This window comes from Ptychodera flava, chromosome 19 (assembly GCF_041260155.1).
Source record: "Ptychodera flava strain L36383 chromosome 19, AS_Pfla_20210202, whole genome shotgun sequence".
NCBI lineage: Eukaryota > Metazoa > Hemichordata > Enteropneusta > Ptychoderidae > Ptychodera > Ptychodera flava.
In genome coordinates this window covers 24,672,268-24,691,054 of record NC_091946.1, presented here as the reverse complement: position 1 = coordinate 24,691,054, position 18,787 = coordinate 24,672,268, and the positions used below count along the sequence as shown (strand labels likewise).

The 18,787-nt window shown below is 36.5% G+C and overlaps 2 long non-coding RNA genes across 2 annotated transcripts in view; both read left to right on the top strand.

Annotated features, from left to right (window-relative positions):
- Nucleotides 1–2,477: 2,477 nt before the first annotated feature.
- The window catches only part of LOC139119022 (uncharacterized), an 83,911-nt gene continuing 67,601 nt past the window's right edge, over nucleotides 2,478–18,787 (top strand). The window contains exons 1-2 of the long non-coding RNA XR_011548835.1: nucleotides 2,478–2,578; nucleotides 5,494–5,609. This is a non-coding gene — a long non-coding RNA (uncharacterized lncRNA). The remainder of the gene's footprint in view (nucleotides 2,579–5,493; nucleotides 5,610–18,787) is intronic.
- On the top strand, nucleotides 9,653–12,642 carry LOC139119021 (uncharacterized). The gene is made up of 4 exons (XR_011548834.1): nucleotides 9,653–9,939; nucleotides 10,397–10,525; nucleotides 11,844–12,045; nucleotides 12,566–12,642. It is a non-coding gene; the product is annotated as an uncharacterized lncRNA (long non-coding RNA).

The following is an 18,787-nucleotide window of genomic DNA, read 5'->3' as shown; positions in this document are numbered from 1 at the left end:
TCAAATCTATATTCAAATGCGAATATATCACCTAACTCGTATGGAAAAACACATAACCTCTCTCCAAAGGGCCATTATGATGTATTTATAAAACGTCAAATGATTCTTGCAACTGTGGCAAAAAGTTGAAGGCACATATGCTCGTCTGACCTCCCTTACTTCGCTGATATCTAAAAGACACCCAAACTCGGCCATGTTCACTTGCGAAATATGCAAATAATTCTAATGTTGTTTTTGTCGCTTTCTGTCTTCAGAATAATCGATGCAAAGTGGATGCAATTACCGGTAATATTTCAGTGAATGGTTATCTAGATTACGATATAGACTCCAAATACACTTTAAAGATTGCCTTGCTCAGTGCTTCGGTAAGATGCCTTACTAATTTTTTCATCTCTGTTAAGAATTATATAATAATTTTAAAACTTTAAAAGCACATGTGATTTTCATAATCGCACCAAAAATTCCAGTGCATGAAACATTTTCAGAAAATCCTCTGTGTACTAACTCTCAATGTAAATAAATTCTTGGTTCAAATTTTGTTTAATTCTGCAGTCACTGTGTTGATAATTTGTTTTCCTGTTTCTACGAGTAGAAAACAATGCAGTCAACTTGTTCCATTGAAATAGAGGTTGATGACGTCATTTATTGGCCGCCATCTTACAACGAGACATGCGAAATGCCAACAATAGGCCAGCAGGATGGATTGGTACGTCTTTAAGTAATTATTTAAGTTAAAATAAAACTAACTCTCTGAACCCCGCTAGTCAATTACTCTACTGAGGTATACAGTTAAAGTAGACGTTGGAACCGAAATGAATATTTGTGACTCATAACGATACGGTAAATATTTTTTTTGATTGTTACCCTATGCAAAGTACGAGTTTTGGTATCAACTTTGAAGTATGCATTAACATGACCCTACCTGTCCACAGCTACAGTAGTTTCCTTGAAGCATGTATCGTGTAAATTAGACGTACACTCTCCTTCCAAATTTGTTTCCTTGACTTCAGGGGAAAATTGGATTTTTTAGTACTTTTTATTTTATGTAGTTAATGATCCAGTGAGCGAGAAGCCCATTTACAGGATGGGGTACCCATCACCCACTACTCTATGGAGCAATTAGATGTAAAATGACTTTCTCAAGGGTATATTAAAGCACCATGTTGGGATCCTTAGAGTCATCATCCTCAGATAGTGAACCCTCAGCCCTTGATGCACCTTGGGCTAGTCTCGATTTCACTATCTTTGATCTTTGGTGTGTATATCTTATCAGTACGCCCGAGGACTTCTCATAGAAAAACTATCCAATGTTCAGCTTTTTCACTCACCCGACTATATATATATATATATATATATATATATATATATATATATATATATATATATATATATATATATATATTATATATATATATATATACAAGTGCATGTGTGTTTGTGTGTATGCACATACGTATGTATGATATATGTATCTATGAATTCATATAAGTATCAAATATACAACACACTAACACTAAGTGGGAGTTCAAGGCTATACAAAGAATGAAATTAACCACTTTATATAATTTGAAACATATAGTCTACCTGACTAGAGAATATATATATATATATATATATATATATATATATAATATCAAAGTATACAGATGTCCTCGTTTGAAGTTACAGTTCTCGATGCTAAGCAGAGCGTTATAGATAATAACACAAATTACTTCTTATCTGAAGCAATGAGAAAATGATATTTTCCGCCCTATCTTCTAGCAAGGTTTCCGTGAACGTATTGGAAGCCAAAACGAATCATAACGTTTCGGGTAATAGTTCAAGTAGAGTAACTAAAACCCTCATATATGGTAACTAAAACTCTCATATCTGGACTCTCTTTGAGGTATCTTATACCAAAACGAAAAGGGATATAACAATTTTAAGCAGGTCATCAAGTGGCAAAGTGATAAAACATGGTAGAGGAGACTTTGCCCGCCCATTGCGGCGAAATTACCTGCTGCCTAAGTATTTGAATTGAGTGTGCTCTGGCTTTTGTCTTTTCATGACAAACTGTCGTTCGTTGGATTCTGACCCTGTCATTTGGAACGACTAGCCAAGTAATGCTTGGTATGACGATCAGATAATGGAGCCGTTGACCATGTCAACACTCTGCATGTAACGTATCCGTTTTACGCCCTCATGGGTTCATATGCAGAGGTTCAGATACAAGAGTTTCCGTTCGCTGTAATTATTGTTAGGTAAAGACAAGGTATACTAACTCTTATTTAATACCTTCGGCACGGACATCTTTACTATAACCGTCGTGAGTAACATGGATTTTAGCTGGCAACGTGACCTTGCCCTCGCTATCTTGTATTGATGTTACAGTACTACTGAAAGCAAGTCAGTTTCGGGAAAGTTGATGATGCCAAGCCATTATAACGTTCCATTGTATGAAACTTAGAGAAATTCATTTTTTCTTCCCTGCAGACTTTACCATTTTCCATTCTTGTCGGGACATTGAAAGTACCACTGGAACAAATTCTTCGAAGGCCACTCGATGGCTTTGTTGAGGGCGATATGAATAATGGAAAATGTAAGTACACACACACACACACACACTCTGCTGTTATCTCTCTGCTTTTAGCATTGACCACTGTATATATATTACCACTTTTGTCATGTGCCCATGACCATATCCGTGTCTCCCCTGACTTTGAACATAAGTTATGAACTCTGAAATGGCGTCAACGTCTCTTTGGTAATACATGACCAAATTTGACGAGTCAAGAGTCACAACAATGAAAAATCCCTCTTTTGAAATTTGGCGAAGATAGGGTTTAACAGTATTCGGAACATGCGCCGATGCTGGTATGGTATTTGGATACCAATAATATGACGTTCATTGTTGAATACAGCATTCAGTGAAAGTGTTTTCCCACCTCACTCCTATGACAATGTCTATAGGCTTACCTCTTGTCAGTTAGACTGTACAGGGAGCGTGTTTTCCTTTTCCTTTGTAGACGCTCCCACAATTGGTATGTAAATGTAATTTTGTAAACAACGGGCAAAAAAGATGTCGATTTGTCGTATAGGTTATTTCAGAATGTATAAGAAATAGTTCTTTACAGGAAAAGAGATTGAAACTGTGAAGCCTTACAATTATGTCAAATGTTGTATCCAAGGAAATGAAGGCATTATTTTCGGTACAATTAACTATATAAAAAACTTTGTTTCATGTCAATTTAAATAATTACTTTTTGGTGAAATATTAGTTCCTGCACTTTGCTATGCTAGTGAGGTCTAGGATTTTGAATATTCGGAAAGTATCGAATATGTGCAGAGCAAGTTTAGTAAATTTTTAAGGGCATGCATAGTAGCGTAAATACGCCTTTCTTGCTTGTGGTAGACTCCAATTATGTTTTAATTGTTTTAAAATGTGTATCTCTGATTGGTTTAAATTAATTTAAATCACTGAAATAAGAAATGATAGATATCCATAAGTATATCATCTTATGGTATAAAGCATCTACAAGATGTTTGTTGATTGACATAAGTTAACCACTTTAAAACTTACTCTTGTGGTAGGAATAATTTGATTTGAACGACAGGTTGGCAACGCCATTGTATTCTTGACAAACTTTTTCTCACAGATGAGAAGGTTGTCGTACACAGGGAGCGGCATAGTAGCCGGTTGAGTGTTTATCGTGAGTTTTAGTTCATGATTGAAAGAAAGATATTTATAATATTTGAATTATTGCCAAAAATAAAATTTAGCTTTCTCTGTTCCACCAATAAATTAAACAAATAAATCATCGTAACTTTAATTTGCCATTCGAAAGGAGAATATGTATGTATCGAAAAAAGGTTAAAACATTACGATTGAAGTGAAAGTTAACTGTTAATTTGCATATTTAAAGGGACAAAGTCAGCCATTTTTTCATAAATGTTGTTTGATACGAGATACTACTTATATTGTTTGACATGTTGAGAGATACTGAATGAATGGTGACCATGCATATATTCGGCCCCTGTTTTAGACACGATACATGAAACCATCGCGAAAATGAATTAATGGTCATCACCATTAATTCATTTTTGGCATGGTTTCATTGAATTTGTTGAAAATCTTGGTCGAATATACACATGGTGATCCATTCAATCAGTATCTTTCAATATGTCAAACACTATAAGTAGTATCTCGTATCAAACAAAATTCATGAAAAATGGGCGACTTTGTCCCTTAAATGAACTTTCCTAATTAGGGATATATATCTCGATTGACTCTACGAAAGTTTACAAAAACTTGCTATGCACATCGATGACACTACGATCTAACATTTTAAATGTCATTCAGCTTTTTTACGGCAAGATAATTGCCAATTTACATTTTAACGAACTCTCCTACGTTAATTAATGATATTTATCTGAACTCACTTAAAAAATTTACAAAACGTGCTGTGTACAAGAAAGATAGTGTGATCTAACACTCACGAAAGTTGTTTAAGTATTTTTACTTCAGCTAATTATTAATTTACATATATAATGATCTTTTATTAAGAATATTTAAAGGGACAAAGTCGCCCATTTTTCATGAATTTTGTTTGATATGAGAAACTACTTATATTGTTTGACATGTTGAAAGATACTGAGATGACCATTAATTCATTTTCACAATGGTTTTATGTATCGTTTCTAAAACCGGGGTCGAATATAGGCATGGTCACCCATTCAGTATCGTTCAACATGTCAAACAAAATAAATAGTATCTCGTATCAAACAAAATTCATGAAATATGGCCGACTTTGTCCCTTTCACACTTTTGAAACTGATTTCGAAGAATTGGATCTTTTAAGGCTGCGTTCACAGAAAATAGTGAGGGCGCTTGAGGAATGTTAATGTAGGGGGTATTAATGGGGGGACTTGAAACTTTTGCTCTGCCTATAGGCAGTTCCTTTTTACTCTTTACGATTCAAAGGTTTAATGGATAATTCAATGAAAATTGAGTACATTTAAATGCCACGCAATTGTTCCAATATTAGTATACGTTGAACAAAATCTAGAACCATTTCGTCGCACTTCATTACTTTTGTCTCAAAATTATCTGACAAATGTATGAATTTTTGTTTAAAAACCCCGAAATTAGGCTTCGTGTTGGGGCAGAAGCTGCAATCGTTAATAATTTTTTTTTCAATATTTCTTTATAAACATTCAGCGGCGTGTTCTCCCAGTGACACTTATATGAAAATGTGATCAAGGCACATTTGAATGTCTCTTTCTCTGGAGCTGTAAAATCATAGCGCGTAGTGTCTCCGTAGCGACCGATCTGCATAGCATTGCAGAACAAATTTACGTATATGTACGGAAGCCTTACGTTCTGTATTGCGTTTCAACGTTATTGATCTTGGCATATGTATAGGAAGGGGCTTTGTAAAGATGCTCCATTTTAAAACTTCCGTTCTTTCATAGTTGCCTTCATCTCCAAAACCTGAATATCCCTATTTTACACAGGTAAGATGAGAGCATTTTTCAGAGTTAGGACGAAAACACAGCACCATGACGTTACAGAAGTTAACCTTGAAAAGTGTTCAAACAATGGTATACACTTTAGGTTATACACTTACAAGGTAATTTTGACAACCTGATGTATGGAAATTGTATCCGATGCTGCTGCTGCTGCTGCTGCTGCTGTTGTTGTTGTTGTTGTTGTTGTTGTTGTTGTTGTTGTTGTTGTTGATTATAATGATAGTGACGATTGATTGATTGATGATCATTATGATTGATTGATTGATTGATTGATTGATGGTGGTAGTGATGGTTATACTGCTGGTGGTTTTCCATTGTACACGACATATGGACAATAAGGTAGAATGAGCCTCGAGAGCAACTATTCAGACTCTCAAATTGTTACAATCTTTTTGGGGGTTTACAGCTTTTGCGGGAACATTTTGAAGTTCTTGGAATAAGTTAAGTTTTCACCGTCTAAGTTTTCTGTGAAAAATTGAAAAAAATATTTTTTCAAACGGAGTTAACACTAGGATAACTGCCAGGTTGATTTTAAAATACCAGAAACTATTATGGGCTTGGGGCCCTATTGTTTTTACAGTAGTTCAGCTTTCTTCTTCTTCTTCTTCTTCCGCCGCAAATACTTTGCTCCCCTCAATCAAAAAAACCGCTGCGCGCAGCCACTTCAAACTTGCAGAGCTAATAGAGTCCTACGAGTACTTGTGCATCTGTGTCTACAAATTTTGATTGGTCGCGTGACATGGCGGCCATATTGAATTTTTCTAAACCCAAAAATGGCTTCTTCTGACGACCTAAGGGTCTAGTAAAATTGAATTTTTGTACTGCAAAATTGCCTCAGGTCTTTAAAATTTGCTAATAAAATCGCTGCGGTCACGGGACTTTGGCCGCCATATTGGATTTTCGAAAAATACCAATTTTATCTTTAAAATGCCTCTTCTCCAGAAACAGCACACCGATTGAACTGAAATTTTACCCGTATCATCCTTAGTAGATTCAAGTTTGTTCAAATCAGTTTGACTGGTCACGTGATTTTGCAGCCATATTGGATTTTCGAAAAATACAAAGTTAATCTTTAAAGATTTTCTCCTTCAGAACCAAAATACCGATTGAACTGAAATTTTACCTGGATCATCCTTATTCTAAGTGGTTTTTAAGTTTGCTCAAACGCTTTCGATTGAACAAGGGATTAGACGGCCATATTGGATTTTCAAAAAATATCAATTAAATCTTTAAAAATATTCTCCTTCAGAACCAACACACCAATTGAATTGAAATTTTACCCGTATCATCCTTATTGTAAGTAATTTTAAGTTTGGTAAAATCATTTCAATTTGTCACGTGATTTGATGGCAATATTGGATTGTCAAAAAATGCCAATCTATTCTTTAAAAATCTTCTCCTTCAGAACCAACTTACATACTGAACTGAAATTTTACTCGTATCAGCCTTAGTGTATGTGGTTTCACATTTGCTCAAATAATTTTGATCGGTCTCGTGATTTAGCGACCATATTGGATTTTCGAAAAATACCAATTTCATCTTTAAAAATCTTCTCTACCAGAACCGACGCACCGATTGAACTGAAAGTTCACTAGTGTAATCTTTAGTGTACGTAGTTTCAAGTTTGCTTAATCATTTTGAGCGGTCATGTGATTTGGTGGCCATATTGGATTGTAAAAAAATACAAATTTAATCTTTGAAAATCTTCTCCTCCAGAACAAACACACTGATTGAACTGATTCTTTACTCTTATCATCATTCGTTTAGGTATTTTCAAGCTTGCAAAAGTCATTTGGATCGATCACGTCGTTTGGCGGCCTTATCAGCTGTTGTGAAAAGTCAATTTTAATCTTTAAAAATTGAATCTCATTTCCATAAAAATCCATCAATCAAAGTTTTGTTTACAACATTTGGAGATTATATGGTAAGCTATTTCATGCAACATTTCAAGGCAGAAGCACGTTAATTTTTATAAGAAGATTTTTAAAGCATTATTTTTCACATTTTCAATAACCTTTGACCTGCGCTCTACCTCTTCAGCAAAAATATTGCCATATGAATCTGGCCTATACCAGAGTCTGAGACAGGTGTTCTCAATCAAACAATATCAGATATATTGACCAAAGGATAATTATATTAGGAAAATTTTTTGACAACCTATCATGTGACACTAGTGACCTATAAATAAGTAAGCAAAAGTTCTGCACCCTTAATATTCAATAATGAGGGGCCCTTATTGCTCCACATCCTGTACCTCATTAATTATGTGCATTTCTCATTTGCGCTAGCCAATAGAGATAGCAGTCTGATGTTTGATATTCATGGATAAAGTCTGCAACAAAATTCTTAAGAGACCCACAGGACCTTTGACCTCGATACATAAATGTTCCTATAAATCAGTTACCAAAAATGCGACACCATTTAATTTAATTGTTTGTAACTCCCATCAGCATTGGAGTGTTATCATTGAGTGTTATCATTGGAGTGCTGTCATTAACATTGTGGTACCTTTTGCCAGTGTTTGCATGTGTTTGGGCCCCGCAAACGCTGCTTGCTGCTTTAAATTTTAGGCTTTCGAGACCATGGATCCGAAACCCTCTAGTTATCATTATTATTATTATTATTATTATTATTATTATTATTATTATTATTATTATTATTCCCTCCTCTAAATGCAACTGCCACGCAAACAACGTTGCACCTAGAGATTTCAAATTTGGCACATGGGAAAACTTCTCACAAGTAATGTTTTGATCTCATGACCATAACAAAAGGTCACGTGATTCATTGGCCATATTGAAATTAAATTTTCAAATTGACTTCATTTACATAAAAATTAATCACTCAAAATTCTGTCCTAAATGTTTGTTGACCATAGGGCTAGGCTCCTTTATGCCAAATATCAAGGTCATAGGCCCTGCTGATTTTGAGGAGAAATTTTTAAAGGCCTAATGTGACTTATGTTTAAGTCCGAGAATGCCAGCGTGTATTGTACAATGACCAATTAGGGGACCCGATTGCATTCCACAATTTTGGGGACTCCACTTGACCTTTGACATTGGCATCTTCCTGCAACTCATTTATTATGCACATATCTAAATCTGGGCTTGCTAATAGAGCTAGAGATCTGATTTTTGGTAAATAGGGATAACTATGGCAGCAAAGTTTTTTGACAAAATGTTACATGACCAGCCACTTCCTGTACCTCATTTATTATGTATATATCTTGTTCTGGGCTTAATAATACAGCTAGAGGTCTGATTTTTGGTATATAGGCATAACTATAGCATGCAATGTTTTTGGCATACTATCACGTGTCCTCGATGACCTTTGAACCCAATTATACATATATGTAAATAACTAAGTAACCATAATTGCTACACCCTTCATTATTGGTATGATGGGACACCTTATGATGACACATCCTGTGTCTTATCAATTATGCACATATATAATTCTGGGCAAGCCAAAAGAGCTTGAGGTCTGATTTTTGGTATATAAGGATAACTATGGGATACAATTTTTTGACAAAATGTCACTAGACCTTGATGACCTTTGACCCCAAATATACATATAAGTTCATGACTAACCACAAGTGCTAAACCTTCATATTTGGTATGATGGGACATCTTATGATGACACATCCTGTACCTCTTTAGTTATGCACGTATCTAATTCTGGGAAAGCCAATACAACTAGAGGTCTGATTTTTGGTACATAGGGATTACTATGAGCTACGATTTTTTGGATAAAATGTTACGTGACTTCTCTGATCTTTGACCTCGATTTCACAAACTGACCCATAACCCTTAATATCTTTGCATATCTATTTCTCTTATTACCCCTATGCATCAAAATATCTCGAAACCCGGTCATTGCTGCTTTGCAGCTGTATTTAAGTTTTTATTTGTAAAGGCAACAGTTGGAATTTTGTTGGGAAAACTTGAGCAAAGAGTCAAGACTTTCAATTGCGAGGTGTACACTACCTTGAATTTAACTCTAACATTATCCAAAATTTTTTTTTTATTGATAACAGATAGAGTTCACACTAGTGAGAATACATGATAGTACTTGCTACGTTGCATATTGCCATGTTTCTATCGAGGAATCTAAAATTATCAATTCTACAATCATAAATTTCGTATAGAAAATAAGTTTAGGTATCATCTGGTGAACAAAAAATCTGAATGTGAACAATCACATGTTGATTTGATATGATCACTGTCTTCCTGTACCCAGGAGGACTTCCCCCTGACGCGATTATCAACAAAAACTGGTTTATTGACAACAGTTCTGGAAAGACCCGTCATTCACTTGTACAAATGACGTCTGAAAACGTCAACACGACATTATCACCACTGCGAGTACACTGCAGCGTGGCCATCGACGGCAAACTCGTTTTCACAGAAACCGCTTGGTTAGATTACATAGGTAAGAACTGCTATGATTAGGTCTTTGAACCTTTGTATAGTTTGAGATTTGAACCACCTGTACGTAGCTGTAACATTCTTTTCAAACAAAAACTGCTTTAATCAGATCATGGGTATTGCGAGACATAATCATTCTAGTTGTTTACTTTAAAGTAGTACGGGCTTCGAAACTGAAAGACTTAAACTCTCATTCAAACTTTCAACCATTCCGTTTTGATATTATAAATCAGGGGTTACTTTCTAAAACTTTGGTACTTGAAACATATTACCCTATATTGAAATTCAAAATGGCTGCGTTAATCCTAAGATAACAATTAGATCTACCTTTAGTCGTTATTAATGAGCTACGGTGACTTCAAGTAAATTTTGCTATTCTAAGTAAAAGTATAAGAACAAAGTAAAGGAAAATGTTCACCTGCAATCTTTGTTGAAATGTGCGTATTTTCACATTTTTGTAGGTTGTCCAACACGAACATACGGGTTTAAATGCCATAAACCATGCATCTGTAAGAATGGAGCTAAATGCAGCGTTTTTAATGGTGCCTGCAAATGTACACCTGGATGGATCGGACCTGCTTGTGATATTCGTAAGTTGGTTCACCTCAATTTCTGAAATGTAAAATTTTGTGACTAATCTAATAAGAACAAGTACATTGTCGACTTTCAAAGGCCAAACTCATAAGATTTGATATTCAGTGGTGTTTCTTGTATGTGTATTTATGTGTATCTATATATATATATATATATATATATATATATATATATATTATATATATATATATATATATATATATATATATATATATATATATATATTGATCCTTAGGCTGAAAGGTTAAGTGATGAGTTTAGCCGTTACCCCCCCCCCCCCCGTAATGTATACGGGGGTGTGGGTTCGAGTCCCGCATTGGTCACTTTTCATTCACCACTGTATTTCATATAAAAATGAGTATGGTGAGTCATTTCAAATTTACCCTTCTCTGACTTTGCATCATTCATATGATTGATCCTCATTATCAATAACTGAATGCTAAGTTGGTGACTTGTGTGCCAGGCCCTGTAGAATCCCGCGGGATCCTTAGGCTGAAAGGTTAGGTGATGAGTTTAGCCGTTTACTCACCAGTCATGCAGAACAGAATGAAAAGCGTCATCTCTGAGTCAGGTCCGCCCACATTGTACCGACTGATCCATTAGCTCAGTTGGTAGAGAATCCGTAATGTATACAGGGAGGGGGGTGTGGGTTCGAGTCCAGCAAGGGTCACTTTGCATCAGTCTATATATATATATATATATATATTATATATATATATATATATATATATATATATATATATATATATATATATATATATATATATATATATATATATATATATATATATATAATATATATATATATATATATACGCTTGGTGGGTTTCAAGATCACGTTGAGTGCTCGAGATATATATATATATATATTTATTATTTATGCATGCATACATACATACATACATACATGCATACAGACATACATAATGCTAATTACTTTAAGTACAAATTAATAGTATGTTGTTACTTTAGTTTTACGTATCCTGCAATCTTCAGATAAACAGTCTAAAACAAGCATGCTTACATATACACTCTCATTTAAAAGGTTCGGACATACTATTATACTATGTTGTGTTCTTGTATTGTGTATAAGTGCGCTTCATCTTTTAGTGGGCAACCGTTGGTTTTTAGTCAAAATTGTCACCATATATCAATGAATACGACGAAGATTGAGAAACCAGTCAGTAAATTATAAATTGCCCGATTATTTGAACTTCTCCTGACGTATAGTTGGAATTTTGACCTCTTTTGGCATCAATTATTCTTTCCCGTTGTTTTATCATTTGTTCTGCCATTTCCTGTCAACGTTTGCAGCCAAGGCTTCAATAATGGTGGCCCCTCAAAGAAGTGAAGCTCAGTATGGAACCTTTGCGGGGTTGACTTGTAGCAGCCAAAACATCGACTTACCGAAAATACAGTACGAATGGGATAAAAGCATAACGTGGTATCATAATGGAAAATATCTTCATTTTAAGAATCAGACGAGCGCAATTCACATCGATAACAAATTTAAAGGGTATGTGCATTTCCATTGTAAACTTACACCCTTGGCTACTTTATAGTTGATTAAGCCCACTTCATGCAGTCAGAAAGTATGTTTGTACTAAGGCAAAACTAGCTCTATCTGGGGTTGTAAATGAGAGTTTACGATTGGCACCCTGTGTTCACGATTGAGATACAATGTAACGTTACCATGCACTGATCCATGTACAAGTCGTGTTTTTTTCAATTTACCCAGACACACTGTCTGCGTGGGATATTCAAGTTTGCCAGATCCTATGGCAACTTGATCTCATAAAAGTGTGTAGCCTTAACAAACCAATTATCGCGTAGAGGGTTTAATCAATGAAAGTGATATCTTATGTCTAAATTTTAACACAGAGTACCAATCGTTAGCTGTCATTTTGAACCCTTCGTAGGGCCTGTATCAACTAGGCTTGATCAACACTAAGGTGCTACAGGTGTAAGTGTTTACAAACACATATTAAGTATAAAATATTACCATCATGAATACTCTTATGCGTTTAATTTCCCAGAATATCAGACTTGCAAATCAAAAGGGTGACGACATTGACAGAAGGCGACTACGAATGCCATATAATGGACAAGTACAGGTGCAGCCAACGAACGATGCGCTTTAAAGGGGTCTTTCCTATGATAAGATATATTGTGCATGACAAGTAATGCGAACTGACTAATTTTAAGTCATGAGGGTAATTAATTAGGTGTTCATAATTTGCCCTCCCACTGAAAACTTTTCGACTTCCCTCCCGCCCTCAAACTTCATTTTTACCCTCTCCCCACTTATTTTTCCGTTTCCCCTCCCCACTGTCAATTTTTGAAACCCCTGCCCTGTGGCGGAAAAAAACTTTGCCAATTTCCCCTGCCCTGCAAAAAAAATTCCCCAAAATTTTGTCATTCCATTTCCCTGAAGGCATGGAGCTACCCTACCCTGTGATGAAAAAACCTGTCGATGTGCCCTTGCCCTGTGAAAAAATTTCCCCTGAAAACACCATGGCTCAATTTGCCCTGTCCCCGTTTTAAAAATAGCTTCTGCTCTCCTCGTTTTTCGCAAATCCCTGTCCCCAGGACAATCAACCAATATCTCCCTGCCCAACAAAAAAACTAAAATTTGTTCCCTGCCACCTAAAAATATGTCCCCTGCCCAAGCAAAATTATAATTTCCCCTGCCCTCAAATATCGCTCCTGGAATAGCTTTTTCGATGAATAGCTCCGTTGGCTGCACCTGCAAGTACAACAAAAAGTACACAGCTACAGCTACAGTCATCGCAAGTAAGTTTTTATATGTATTTTCTTCTAAGATTTTATTGATGAAATCCATTTTCTTGGTGGGAAAATCGAAACTGGTTGTATTTAATTAAACAATATTGTACCTATACATAAATTTACTTTAACGTATTAATCCATGTAGATATAGATTTATTTATGTAGATATTTGTATATCTATCAGATTCTTTTATCGCACTTTGGAGTCAGGCCCATGTTTTACAAACGTTCCAGTGTTGGAACAATGTAGCGGTGCTGGCTTTGACACCCACACCGATAACAACCAACTCTCCAACGTCAGTTGCGCCTGTTGACCACCTGAATAAAACTTGAGTTCGACAAAATGACAGTTTTGTCGACTGTGTATAATTAAGTCTTCGTAGGACAACAAAAACTGCGAATCGCTTACGTTGCATATACATATGCTTACATTTTACCAGAATGTCCCGTAAACAAGTTTGGACGATACTGCAACGAGTCCTGCGATTGCTTAACCGGTTCCTCTACGTCCTGCGATCGGTATGGCGGTTGTAAGTGTAAACAGGGGTGGAATGGAACACGTTGTCAACATGGTATGTAAAAAGCGCACGTGTCTATTAAATATGGCTGATGACAATATTATGCATTGTAAGCCGCCAGGAATGAAAACATATCTATCTATCTATCTATCTATCTATCTATCTATCTATCTATCTATCTATCTATCTATCTATCTATCTATCTATATATATATATATATATATATATATATATATATATATATATATATATCTATCTATGGCGTGAATAACTCTTCAAAACGACGATTATTTCTTCTAACAGCTTTAATGCCAACACGGACAGAATATTTATACAGACAAAATAATCAAATACAGAGTAGCATAGAGCTATACAGAAAGTAAATCTATCAACGGTTTTGCACTTAATTTGCATATACGTTAATTGTACATTTCAAACATTCATACCAAGTTAGGGATCTCTGTTATGTATAAGTATAGGTTATCGCACGAGTAACGGTGCGTTTACGGTTGTTATCACAACACTTTTGGTCATCAGTTTGTAAAAGTCACGAGGCCGCACCGTTGCGAGTTGTGATAACCGACTTATACCACGACAAACACACAAAGTTGGCCAGAATTGCGATGGTTGCCTTTGCCACCATTTCGAATGTCACTTGAATGACGATCGTTCATTTACTTGTGAATTAGAACCAAGTACTAAAAAGAGCATCTGTGTGTAAGGAAACTGCTTTTTGATTGGCTCATTTATACAGGCTCCCTTCTCTTTTTCTAATCGTCCCTTGCAAGCGCAGGTGGTTCTGAATGGGCTGTTATTTTCTGATTGGCTTATTTTAGTTTCATACGCTTAGAGATTAATGTGATTGGCTGAAATCAATTAATTGTTCATGACACTCTCACCACGTGCACTGCCCTCGCTAACGTTCTCAGTTTCTGTTTGGCTCCTGGAGAGCAGACATGGACGCTGCTCAATATTCTGATATTTCCGACTATGACAGCGATATTGAACGTTTTGTGTCACAATATGATAAAGCAGATACCAACGAGGAAATAGCGGAGGAGGAAGCATTCACCCTGACCAAAACACAAGAGCAATTACGTTTTGCAGTTTCAGTCGGCGCGGAAAATGTCGCTAAAATTCAACGCTTACGTGTTCCACAGAACACGAGGAGAACGATTAATTGGGGTGTTAGTTACAGTCTGCGATACCTGCGGATGAGGTATGAACGTGTCAGTAAATCAGGCTGTGGAAGTAGTGAAGTGTTTACATTTGTGCCTGCATTATCGTATGATATCGAAGCGAGGGAACTCAATTCTGGCTTTGTCGTTTCGTGGTTGGAGTTCGTCGAGCGGATGGGACAGAATATCCATCGCAAAGTTTGAGAGCTTTGTGTGGTAGCATTCTGCGGTATTTGAGTGTAGAATGTCGTCGGCGAGACCTGAATTTTATGAACACCAATACGCACATTTTTCAGGATTTCCACTATACAATTGACCGAATTATGAAAAACATTGATAGACGTGGTATCGGGGTCGACAAAAACAAGCACCGCCGTACACATGAGATGGAGAATGTAAGTTGTGGGAGAAAGTTTTCTCAGTCAATTCTGCCAAGTTGCGCTGTGTATTTCTATGTATTCTATGTATTCTATGTATGCAGGTTGTTTTCTGATTCGCATTGAACATGGTCCAAAAAAAAGATGCATATCCATTTTTAGACAGTGTTTGTCAGTTACATGCCTTTCAAAAATTACATGGCTCTTTGCGTTCATTGTATTTTGCTCGAAAAGATGAATATTCATTTTTAGACAGTGTCTGTCAATTATATGCCTTTCAAAAATTATGTGGCTTTTTGTGTTCATTGTATATGCGTATGAATGGTTGGAATTCTGAATTTTCAGGTGGTTTCTACTTGTATGCAGATTTTGTTATCAGCCACCCTTTCTTTCATATGTTGATAAGTTATCACCACACTTTTTTTGATCTGTTAATTATCGCTATTCATAAAAGTGTGGTGATATCTTATCAACAAATGAAAAAGTGTGGCCGATAATATAATCTGCATAAATACAATAGAAAACGTGCGAGTTTATGAGAATAAATGCACTGCAAGAACAATAGGTCACATGACCTAGAGTGGTATAATTAAATATATTTAAAGTGTATAATTCATTCATTTGCTAAAGGGTCTCTTTTCCATACTCCTGCTCCTCGATATGTTGAAGCATATCGAAATAAAGTCCATGAAGTTCAAAGCAATTCTTAATTTCAAAATTTCATGTATAGATTGTAATACAAATCATGTAATCATGTAATCATGTAATCCATGTAATCTAAATCATGAAAATTGAAAACAAAATGTTGATTTCAAAGCTCATCAATTAATGTCCATTGTAAAGTCAATCAATGTCTAGTTCCAAAGGACACAATTTCGAAATTGGTCGCGTAAGTGTATTAGATCCAACTTGGACTTTCACAACGCGTACATGTCCATCTCTTCCTGGTTGGACAGCAATCACTCTACCCATAGGCCAATTACCACGAGGGGTTCCAGGTGAGATTACCAAAACTACATCTCCAATTTTGATATCCTTGTGTGTATGGATCCACTTCCTTCTGGAATTTAAGCCTGGTAACCATTCTTTCATCCAACGGTGCCAAAAGTGACTTATCAATTCTTTGATTCGTCTCCATCTTTTCCTAGGATTAAAGTCAGTTGAATCCACAAACTCTGGTGCAAATTGTCCACCGATCTGCCCATGCAAGAAATGATATGGTGTTAAGGGTGTGTTGTCTGCTGCATTTGCTGATTGATATGTCAATGGTCTAGAATTGATTAACACTTCAGCTCCTGTAAACGCAGTCATCAGTTCTTCATATGTAACATCAGCTTTGCCCAAAATTGCATAGATAGCTCTTTTAGCAGCTTTTATCATGGTTTCGTGTACACCACCAAAATTTGGTGCAAGTGGTGGATTAAAGTTCAACTTTATGCCTCAATTGGCAGTTGCTTTTCTGATCCGGTCTTGATCCAACAGTTTTACCAACTGTCTCAGTTCCTTATCAGCTCCAACAAAGTTACCACCATTATCAGACATCATTTCACTTGGAAGACCTCTCCGGCGTCATCCGGCAGAAAGCATTAAGAAATGAGTCAGTGTCAAGTCCAAAGGCTATTTCCAAACGAACTGCCCTTGTTCCAAGACATGTAAACAAACATAGATATAGCTTCTCTCTGCGTTTTCCTCTTCCTTGAACAGTAATGAATGGTTTTGCAAAATCCGTTCCTGTATAGGCAAAAGCTCGTAGTGATTTCTTCTGTCTGATTTCTGGTAGAGGGGCCATTATTTGTTCTGCTGCTGTCGCCTTTCTTCGTTCACATTCATTGCATATCTTCTCCCATTCTCGAATTTCTTCTCTTGCAGAAATTATCCAGTATCGAGTGGATATTGCTGATATTGTCTGATTTGTGCCTGCTGCATGCTTTCCTTCTTCATGGTAAAACTTGACAATAAGCCTAGTTTCCCAATGCTTCCGTAGCAGGATGATTGGGAAACGAGTATCATATGGTAGACAATCTGCATACTTCAATCGACCATCACATCTTATCAGACAATCGCTATCAAGCCTAGGCTGAAGTACAAGTAACTTACTGATTTGGGGTAGTTTCTTGCCATTTGCCAGTGATGAATATTCTTCTGAAAAGGCTTGCATTTGCATCTTTCTTAGTATTCTAATTTCTGCATTTTCCAGCTCTTCAGGCAGCAGTCCTCCTGTGCTTCTTTGATTTGACTGACAATTTTCCAGACAGCGATAAACCCAAGCAGTGATCCGTTTAAGTCTTTTCCAACAGGAGAAGTTTCTTGGGTTGAGTCGCCAATTATCACCTTTCTCAGCTGTGCTCATGTATGATTGACTCTCTGGAGTGCAGTCATTCTGTAGATGTACTTTGCCTGTATGTTGGACACCTTTTACTCGTTTCTGTGGTCGATTTCTCTTATACTTTGATGGTGTTTTTAGGCCAGTTAACTTCTTCTTTGCATAGAAAGTCTGGAAAATTCCGCCATATTTTGTTGTCAACCAAGTTCGATGCCTGTACACCTCTTGTTGCAATACCAGCTGGATTGTCCTTTGTCGGGACATGCCACCACTGATCATGACTTGTAGAATTCTGTATTTCACCAATACAATTTGCAATAAATGGCTTAAAATGCCTACTACGTCCTCTCACCCACCATAGAACATCCATGCTGTCTGACCAAAAGGTTAACTGCTTAAAGGGAAACCTAAGTCCAGCGACATTGACCGTTTATCCCTTCCAAAATCACCCTTGAATAAAATGCAGCTCAAATTTGCAACATAATTGCACGCGCTGACGACTACGGCGCGACGAAAAGAGAAGTTGAAGTAGACGACATTTATGAAAATGAGCTCGGAATCCCATGGGCGCAAAAGGGCTCATGGGAGAAGCGTGCGTGACGTCATCGGTGATACACGAACGTGTGTGACCGCTTACCAAAGCATTGGAGTCTATGACTGCAGGAGTGCAGTTCTGCACGTTACGACTCTTTAATTCTCATCAGTAGCATAAAAAATTATTAACTGTTGTTCAGTTGAGTGCAAAAATCACTCAAGGAAGAACAAACGGAGTCAGCTTTTATCGTCGTCCCACAGAACAGCTTTTTCGAAGACAGTGGCTAAAGAAAGTCGGGCGAGTTTTAAAATCTCAAAAGATACAAAGTTATGTTCTACTTCTTTCAGGATGATTTTATAAGTGATTTCGGGACTCTGATACCGATACAAGACGGTACTACACAATGCGGTTCGTATCTTGACATGCTGCGTCAGGCTATTACCGCCGGTTTTAACCAGATAAATGTTAATATTGGCGATTTCGGGACTCTAAAATCCGAAGACGAAACTACACAAAGCGTCTCTCATCTCGACAGCCCG